This window comes from Triticum aestivum, chromosome 7B (genome assembly GCF_018294505.1).
Source record: "Triticum aestivum cultivar Chinese Spring chromosome 7B, IWGSC CS RefSeq v2.1, whole genome shotgun sequence".
Lineage (NCBI taxonomy): Eukaryota > Viridiplantae > Streptophyta > Magnoliopsida > Poales > Poaceae > Triticum > Triticum aestivum.
The window spans coordinates 724409867-724417625 of record NC_057813.1 but is presented as its reverse complement, the minus strand read 5'-3'; positions in this window follow the sequence as shown (position 1 = coordinate 724417625).

Below are 7759 nucleotides of genomic sequence, written 5' to 3'. Positions count from 1 at the left end.
ATACTGGAGGATCTGGGGTGTTGGAGCTTAGATTTTGAGCGATGGAGCTCGAGGTGCGAGAAGGAGCAGGAGAGGTGGAAACAAGGCGTAGGCCTTGGCCCCTTTATAAAAGAGATGAATACCAAGAGTCCTCAGCGTGACCGCTTGAGACTTATCTAAAAAGAAACACGGAATTATACCAATAGTCGCCGTGGGGTCACCTATGCCCATATTGATGAAAGATCCTGTATTAAGAGGGACACGATCTCTGCTTTGGCAGGACGTGCCGATAAAACCGCCTCGCAACGCAAATCGAGGTGTAGCAGGAAACACTGGTTCGTATTGGTCTAGGTCATGATGCAAGGGCACAACATACGAAGATTGCCAGCGGAACGGATTTATGCTAAGAGTGTGTGAAGATCATCTTGCAGATCTGGACACAACCTACGTGTTCGATAATCACCTTGGAGTATTCGGAGGAGGAACCCGCCTTGCAATGCCGAAGACAAGACTGCGCACCAGACTCATCATCATTGATGCCTGGTTCAGGGGCTACTGAGGGAGTCCTGGATAAGGGGGTATCCGGACAGCCGGACTATATTCATCGTCCGGACTATAGAAGCGTCAAGATACAAGACTCAAGACTTCGGCTCATGTCCGGATGGGACTCTCCTTTGCGTGGAAGACAAGCTTGGCAATCCAGATATTATGTTTCCTTCCTTGTAACCGACTCCATGTAAACCTTAGCGCTCCGGTGTCTATATAAACCGGAGAGCATGGTCCTTAGAAGGCCAATCACAATTACAATCATACCATCATAGGCTAGCTCTTAGGGTTTAGCCTCTACGATCTCGTGGTAGATCTACTCTTGAATTCCACATATCTTCAATATTAATCAAGCAGGAAGTAGGGTTTTACCTCCATCGAGAGGGCCCGAACCTGGGTAAACATTGTGTCCCTTGCTTCCTGTTACCATCAGCCTAAGACGCACAGATCGGGACCCCCTACCCGAGATCCGCCGGTTTTGACACCGACAAGCCACTCGCGCACCCTCTATGCACGCCGACCTCCTCATGGCGTCAATCCGAGACACGGACTAAAGGAATTCTGCACCAAACCAAAATAACTGTCCGACTTAGGCCCCTTCAGCCAAAGATGGTCTATTACAGACCGCATTGCAAACCCGGACAGCCTATGAAGCTCCGCCGCAGCAGCCACCTTCTCATTTAACGGCAGCGGGCGAGTGGGAGCATTGAATTGCGACCACAAAAGCTTCTCCACTTCCTTATCACCTTGATCCTCGAAGAACTAGGCAGCGTCAGCTGTACTATTCGCCAAGTCCGCATATGCGTCTGCAAGACTCCAGCGCCCAGCCAGGGGAGCATACTTTGGATCCAAAAACTTCGTCCCCAGTAAGTAGGAGCCCCCAGCCACGATTTTGTCGGCCTGTTGGAGCTCCTCCCGCATACCCCGGATCTCGGTCTGCATCTCCTTGGCGGCATTAAGTGCCTTGTCCAGCTCGTCCGAACTAGCCTTATTCTCCTTTTCAAGGAGTACATACCGGTCGGCGGCATTTTTCAACTCCCCAGCCATTTCGGCTATCTTTTCCTCGCTTTGGCGATGAGCAGCCTGTTCGGCTCTCAATTCTTCGGTCGCCTTTAGGGCAACCATCTGCGGTGCAAACACATTGCATTAATATTATACCCCTCTTGCATTTTCCTATACAACATAATAAGGGAAGCAGATCTCATACCCTGTGACTCTTCTAGCCTCTTGTTCACCAGCGTGATATCGACATCGATTGATCCGATCTGCCTCCTTAGTTCGGCAACTTCAACAGACTGGTTGGCTGCCGGATCTTTAGACACCTGCACACACGTACAGCGCAACCATTACTATATGATCCCCCGTTTGCCGCCTATGGCGGGCAACCAGAATCTCAGGGGCTACTATCCATAGGGAGCACACCTAGCGCGTGCTTCACAACCAAAAAATAGTGCATTTTTCACTACATACCTCAAAGCCTTTGAGAAGGCTTGTAAATGCCTCATTCAAACCGTTGGTAGCGGATGAAATCTTTGTGAGCACCGTGCTCATTAAAGAGCGGTGCTCCTCCGAGAGCGCGACTCGCTCCAGAAGGCCTGTCAGTACGTCCGGCCGGACATCAAACTGCGCCGGACCCTTCTCATCGCCCCCCGTGGGATCCGATTGCTTCCGGCTTCGGCAGATCCGGAGTCCTCCGTGACGACACCTCAGTGTTGCCCGCTTCATGAGGTGGAGAGGTGGGTGGGGTCTCACTCTCCATCATCTCCGGAGGAAGATCCCCCGAAGACGAACTCTGTTGAGAGGAGCTGCTTGCCGGACTGCAAAAGACGAAGTCCCGGTTATGGATCTCGGAGAAACACCACACCTTAGAATTAATGATTAACTTACAGCTCGGTGGAGGGCTGGGCCGTTAGTGGGCACGACACGGTGAGGGTGCCCGTCACAGCAGAGCCCCCTGGTGATGACTTCTTCCCTTGTTTGGGCATCTCCGCCTCCAAGTCTTCGGAGGCGGCCCTCTTCCTCCCGCGCGGGAAGGAGGCTTTAACCTCCCCTTCCCGACTATCCTCCCTAGGGGAGGTAACGATGCCCCCGGTTTGGATGCGTAGTGTGTGAAGTTCGGCTTCACCGCCCTTTCCTTTGCCTTTCCCTGAGGGGATTTTGCTGAGCGTCCGGCCAAGCATCTTGGCCACGGTTGGACCAGGCGAGCCTTCAGGAAGTGGCGCCGGACATCTAATTATCTCCGCCTTGGTGAGCCATTCCTGGCCACGGAGGATCTTTTAGAATAATGGTTATGATAAGTATAAACGAAGTGTCCGGCTTTAAGGTTACTTACTTGGGCGCCTAGGTGATTGCAGCTTAGGCCCGCAACCTTGGTGGTGTCCGGACACTTTACTTGTGGTCCGAAGAATAATTTACACATCCCTTCGAGCTTCAGGCCGAAGAAGTGCTTAATAGTCCGCGGACCCTCCGGATTAAACTCCCACATCCGGAGAGATCGACGTTTGCACGGCAACATCCGTCGGATTAGCATCACTTGCATTATGCTGACAAGATTTATGTCCCTCTCAATAAGCTCCCAGATGCGATTCTGCAGTTCTGGTACATCACCAGCGGGCCCCCAATTCCGTCCTACGTCGGTCCAAGACGCCAACTGTGATGGAGGGCCCGAGCGGAACTCGGGGGCGGCTACCCACTTTGTGCCTCTGGGAGCTGTAACATAAAACCACCTCCGTTGCCATACATCGGATACTTCCGGGAAAGAACCCTCTGGCCATGGGGCATCGGCGTTCCTGCTTATTATGGCACCTCCGCACTCCGCATGTCGCCCCTCGATCATCTTCGGCTTCACATTGAAGGTCTTGAGCCATAAGCCGAAGTGTGGATTGACATGGAGAAAAGCCTCGCACACAATAATGAACGACGAGATATGGAGGATGGCGTCTGGAGCCAGATCATGAAAATTTAACCCATAGTAGAACATGAGCCCCCTCACAAAGGAGTTGAGGGTGAGGCCTGGGCCTCGGAGGAAGTGTGGGACAAACACAAAGCTCTCGTTGGGCTCCGGCGTAGGGATAACTTGCCTTGGAGCAGGAAGCCTGTGCTGAATGTCGGCGGTCAGGTATCCGACCTCCCTAAGCTTCATAATGTCCTCCTCTTGGATCGAGGAGGTCACCCACCGGCCTTTTGCGTCAGATCCGGACATGTTGGAGGATCTGGGGTGTTGGAGCTTTGGTCTTGGGTGTTAGAGCTCGATGTGCGAGAAGGAGCAAGGGAGGTGGAAAAGAAGCGTAGGCCTTGACCCCTTTATAAAAGGGATGAATATCAAGAGTCCTCAGCGTGACCGCTTGAGACTTATCTAAAATACATGGAGTCATATCAATGGTCACCGTGGGGTCACACACGCCCATATTGATGAAAGATCCCGTAATAAGAGGAACACGATCTCTTCTTTGGCAGGACGTGCCAATAAAACCGCCTCGCAGCGCGAGTCCAGGTGGGACAGGAAACGCCGGTTCATGTTGGACCAGGCCACGATGCAAGAGCACGACGTATGAAGATTGCCAGCAGAACGGATTTATGCTATGTTCCCTACAATGGTGTGTGAAGATCATCTTGCAGAACCGGACACTATTCGTCGTAGCAGATCCGGACACTGTCTACATGTTCGATAATAACCTTGGAGTATTCGGAGAAGGAACCCGCCTTGCGACGCCGAAGACAAGACTGCGCGCCGGACTCATCGTCATTGAAGCCTAGTTCAGGGGCTACTGAGGGAGTCCTGGATTAGGGGGTATCCGGACAGCCGGACTATATACATCGTCTGGACTATTGAAGCGTGAAGATACAAGACTCAAGACTTCGGCCCGTGTCCGGATGGGACTCTCCTTTCCGTGGAAGACAAGCTTGGCAATCCGGATATTATATTTCCTTCCTTGCAACCGACTCCATGTAAACCCTAGCCCTCTCTCTGGGGTCTATATAAACCAGAGAGGATGGTCCTTAGAAGGCCGATCACAATTACAATCATACCATCATAGGCTAGCTTCTAGGGTTTAGCCTCTACGATCTCGTGGTAGATCTACTCTTGTACTACTCATATCTTCAATATTAATCAAGCAGGAAGTAGGGTTTTACCTCCATCGAAAGGGCCCAAACCTGGTTGTGTCCCTTGCTTCCTGTTACCATCAGCCTAAGACGCACAGATCGGGACCCCCTACCTGAGATCCTCCGGTTTGACACTGACAGTGGCCGCCCGAGGGGTCCACGAGATAGGGGGGCGCGCCCAGGAGGGGTGGTCGCTCCCTCCTATCTCGTGGCCGCCTCGGCTGCTTCTTGGCTTGCACTCCAAGTCCTCCGGATCACGTTCGTTCCAAAAATCACGCTCCCAAAGGTTTCAATCGGTTTGGACTCCGTTTGATATTCCTTTTCTTCGAAATACTGAAATAGGCAAAAAAAAACAGCAATACAGGTTGGGCCTTCGGTTAGTAGGTTAGTCCCAAAAATGATATAAATGTGTAAAATAAAGCCCATAAGCATCCAAAACAGGTAATACAATAGCATGGAACAATCAAAAATTATAGATACGTTGGAGATGTATCAAGAGGTCGCACTCTTCCGTGTCTGCTTACGTTTTGCATCGCTTAATATGATGACATGCTACATTATCGTCGTGTTCACCTATTAGACTCCGAGTCAGGTCCAAACTAATGCTAAAACTTGAGTTTTTAAATGGTTGTGGGGTACATATTGGGGCAACAATCAGTACTATCTGTCTACTAACTGGTTAATCTCGGGTATCTACTATGAGTTTCATGTTGGGTGCAAACAAACAATAAAGGAGCCGTTATCTGTATTTTTTAACTAAAGGTATTATCTGCCTGCTATCATTGGTTTTGGGTCTATCCACAGTTTGCTACCATTACTCTGGATTTGTGCATGCACTCCTTACATAATCTCACTATGTTTTATTCCTATGTGCCAGTTATTGTACAAAGTGGAACTGATCATGTAGAGCAAAAGAGACGAGCCTTGCGTGGCAATAAAATTTCATGCAGATGTCGCTTCCATGGTGGGCGCAAAGGCAACCGCCCCTCCACCCATTTCGGATCGTAATCAAGAGGAAGATAACTGTTCTGAGGGGGATTCAGAAGGAGAAGACCACTCCTATTTACCCCATGAGGTCTTCGCTCTAACTTGGCATGCTGATGTTGGTAATATCATTGATATAGTGCCTTGCATTGCTTACTGTATACATTAAAGATGTCATCTACTTACTTTAGACATGCTTTGTGTCAATGCCACCTGTTTAGTTTCTTTATCGTATATGTGAATCATGCAATGCCATCTTGTTTAGCCAGGCGTCATATATGTGAATTTTGCAATGCCACCCTAGGTAGCCAGTCATCTTATATGTGAATTATATCATGCCATCATTTTTTTATTACGTGTTAAATTTGTCAACAATTTTAGTACATTCAATTACTCTTCCTGTGCATTAGCCATTCGACACGGTCATGGAATAATCTGGAGTGGAAACAAGGTCTTCAGAGCATACAATGCTATCTGACGAAGCGCATGTCTTGCTGGTTACCGATAGCTCCTCAGAGGAGGATTCAGAGACAGATGACCAGTCATATCCCCCCCCCCCCGAGGTGCATGCTCTAACTTGGCAGGGTTATGTTGCTCATATCGTGCGTATGGTATCTTGTGTTGCTATGTCATTTTCTTAGTTTAGACATGCTTTGTGTGAATGCCACCTGTTTAGTGTCTAATTACCATATATGTGAATCATGCAATGCCATCTTGTTGCAAGACATTATATATGTGAATTATGCAATGTTATCTTGTTGCAATGCATTATGTATGTGAATTATGCAATGCCATGTTGTTTAGCCAAGCGTCATATATGTGAATTATATCATGTCGTCCTTTTTTTGTATTTCTCATTGCTTTTGTCGACAATGTTTGTATATTCAACTGCTCTTCCTGTGCATCAGCCATTTGATTTGGTGATGGAGAAATCTAGAGTGAAAACAAGGTCTTCAGAGCAGACAATGCTACCTACTGAAGCCGATATCTTGTTGGTTACGGATAGCTCTTAGAAGAGGATTTAGAGGCAGATGACCAGTCCTATTATCCCCCTAAGGTGTATGCTCAAACTTGGAAGGGTTATATTACTCATATCATGCATGTGTTGTATTGCAATGCTCAGTTTTTACATCATATACACAATATTGAATGCCATCTCCTTAGTTGACACATCATATATACGATTGCCCTCTGCTCACTTCCTTAGTATATAAATCATATATTTGAATTATGTCATGCCATGATGTTTACATAGACAGCATGTATCTGAATTATGTCATGCCGACCCATTTTCTAAAGACATAATATAGTTATATCATCTCATCCTGTTTACATAGTCATCATATTTTAAATTATGTCATTCTATCCGTGAATTATATCATGCCATCATGTTTCCATCGACGGCATGTTTGTGATTTATGGCATGCCAACCACTTTAATAGACACATCGTATAGTTATATCATGTCATCCTGTTTACATAGTCATCATATTTTGGAGTATGTCATTCTATCCTGTTTAGTTAGCCATCATACATGTGAAATTGTGTCATGATATCCTGTTTAATTAGCCATCATATATGTGAAATTATGTCCTGCTATTCTGTTTGGTTAGACAACATAAATGTGAATTATTTCATGCCCCGTTTTCTTCCCTACTATCCATTGCACCTGTCTATCTTACTATGTTTGTACATTCAATTACTTTTCTTGTTTATCGGCCATTTCAATTGGAGGGAGTGATGGCAGTATCTGTGGGACTAAAAACACGGTCTTCAGAAAAGATCGTGCTACCTGCCGATGCAGATAGAACCACGGTTGTACTTGCCCAAGAACCAGCCCCACCACACATAACCCAGACTCGTGCAGATTGTACCCCTACCCAGTTGGACAGAGAACCAGCTACACCCCTTCTAACCCCAATCCCAGCAGATAGTAACCCAGTTCCCGTTGACACAACATCGTCTCTACCACAGAGCACCCAAACACGAGCAGTTAGTAAGGCAACTGCAGTGCCCAAAGCATGAGGACCACCACTGTGAACCCCAAGTCAACGCTTAAAGCAGAAGAAGAATTGTTCTCAGGTCAGGTTCCGTAGCTATGGTTCATACTACTTTGCTCTTGCATCACTGTATTTACTCATACTGAC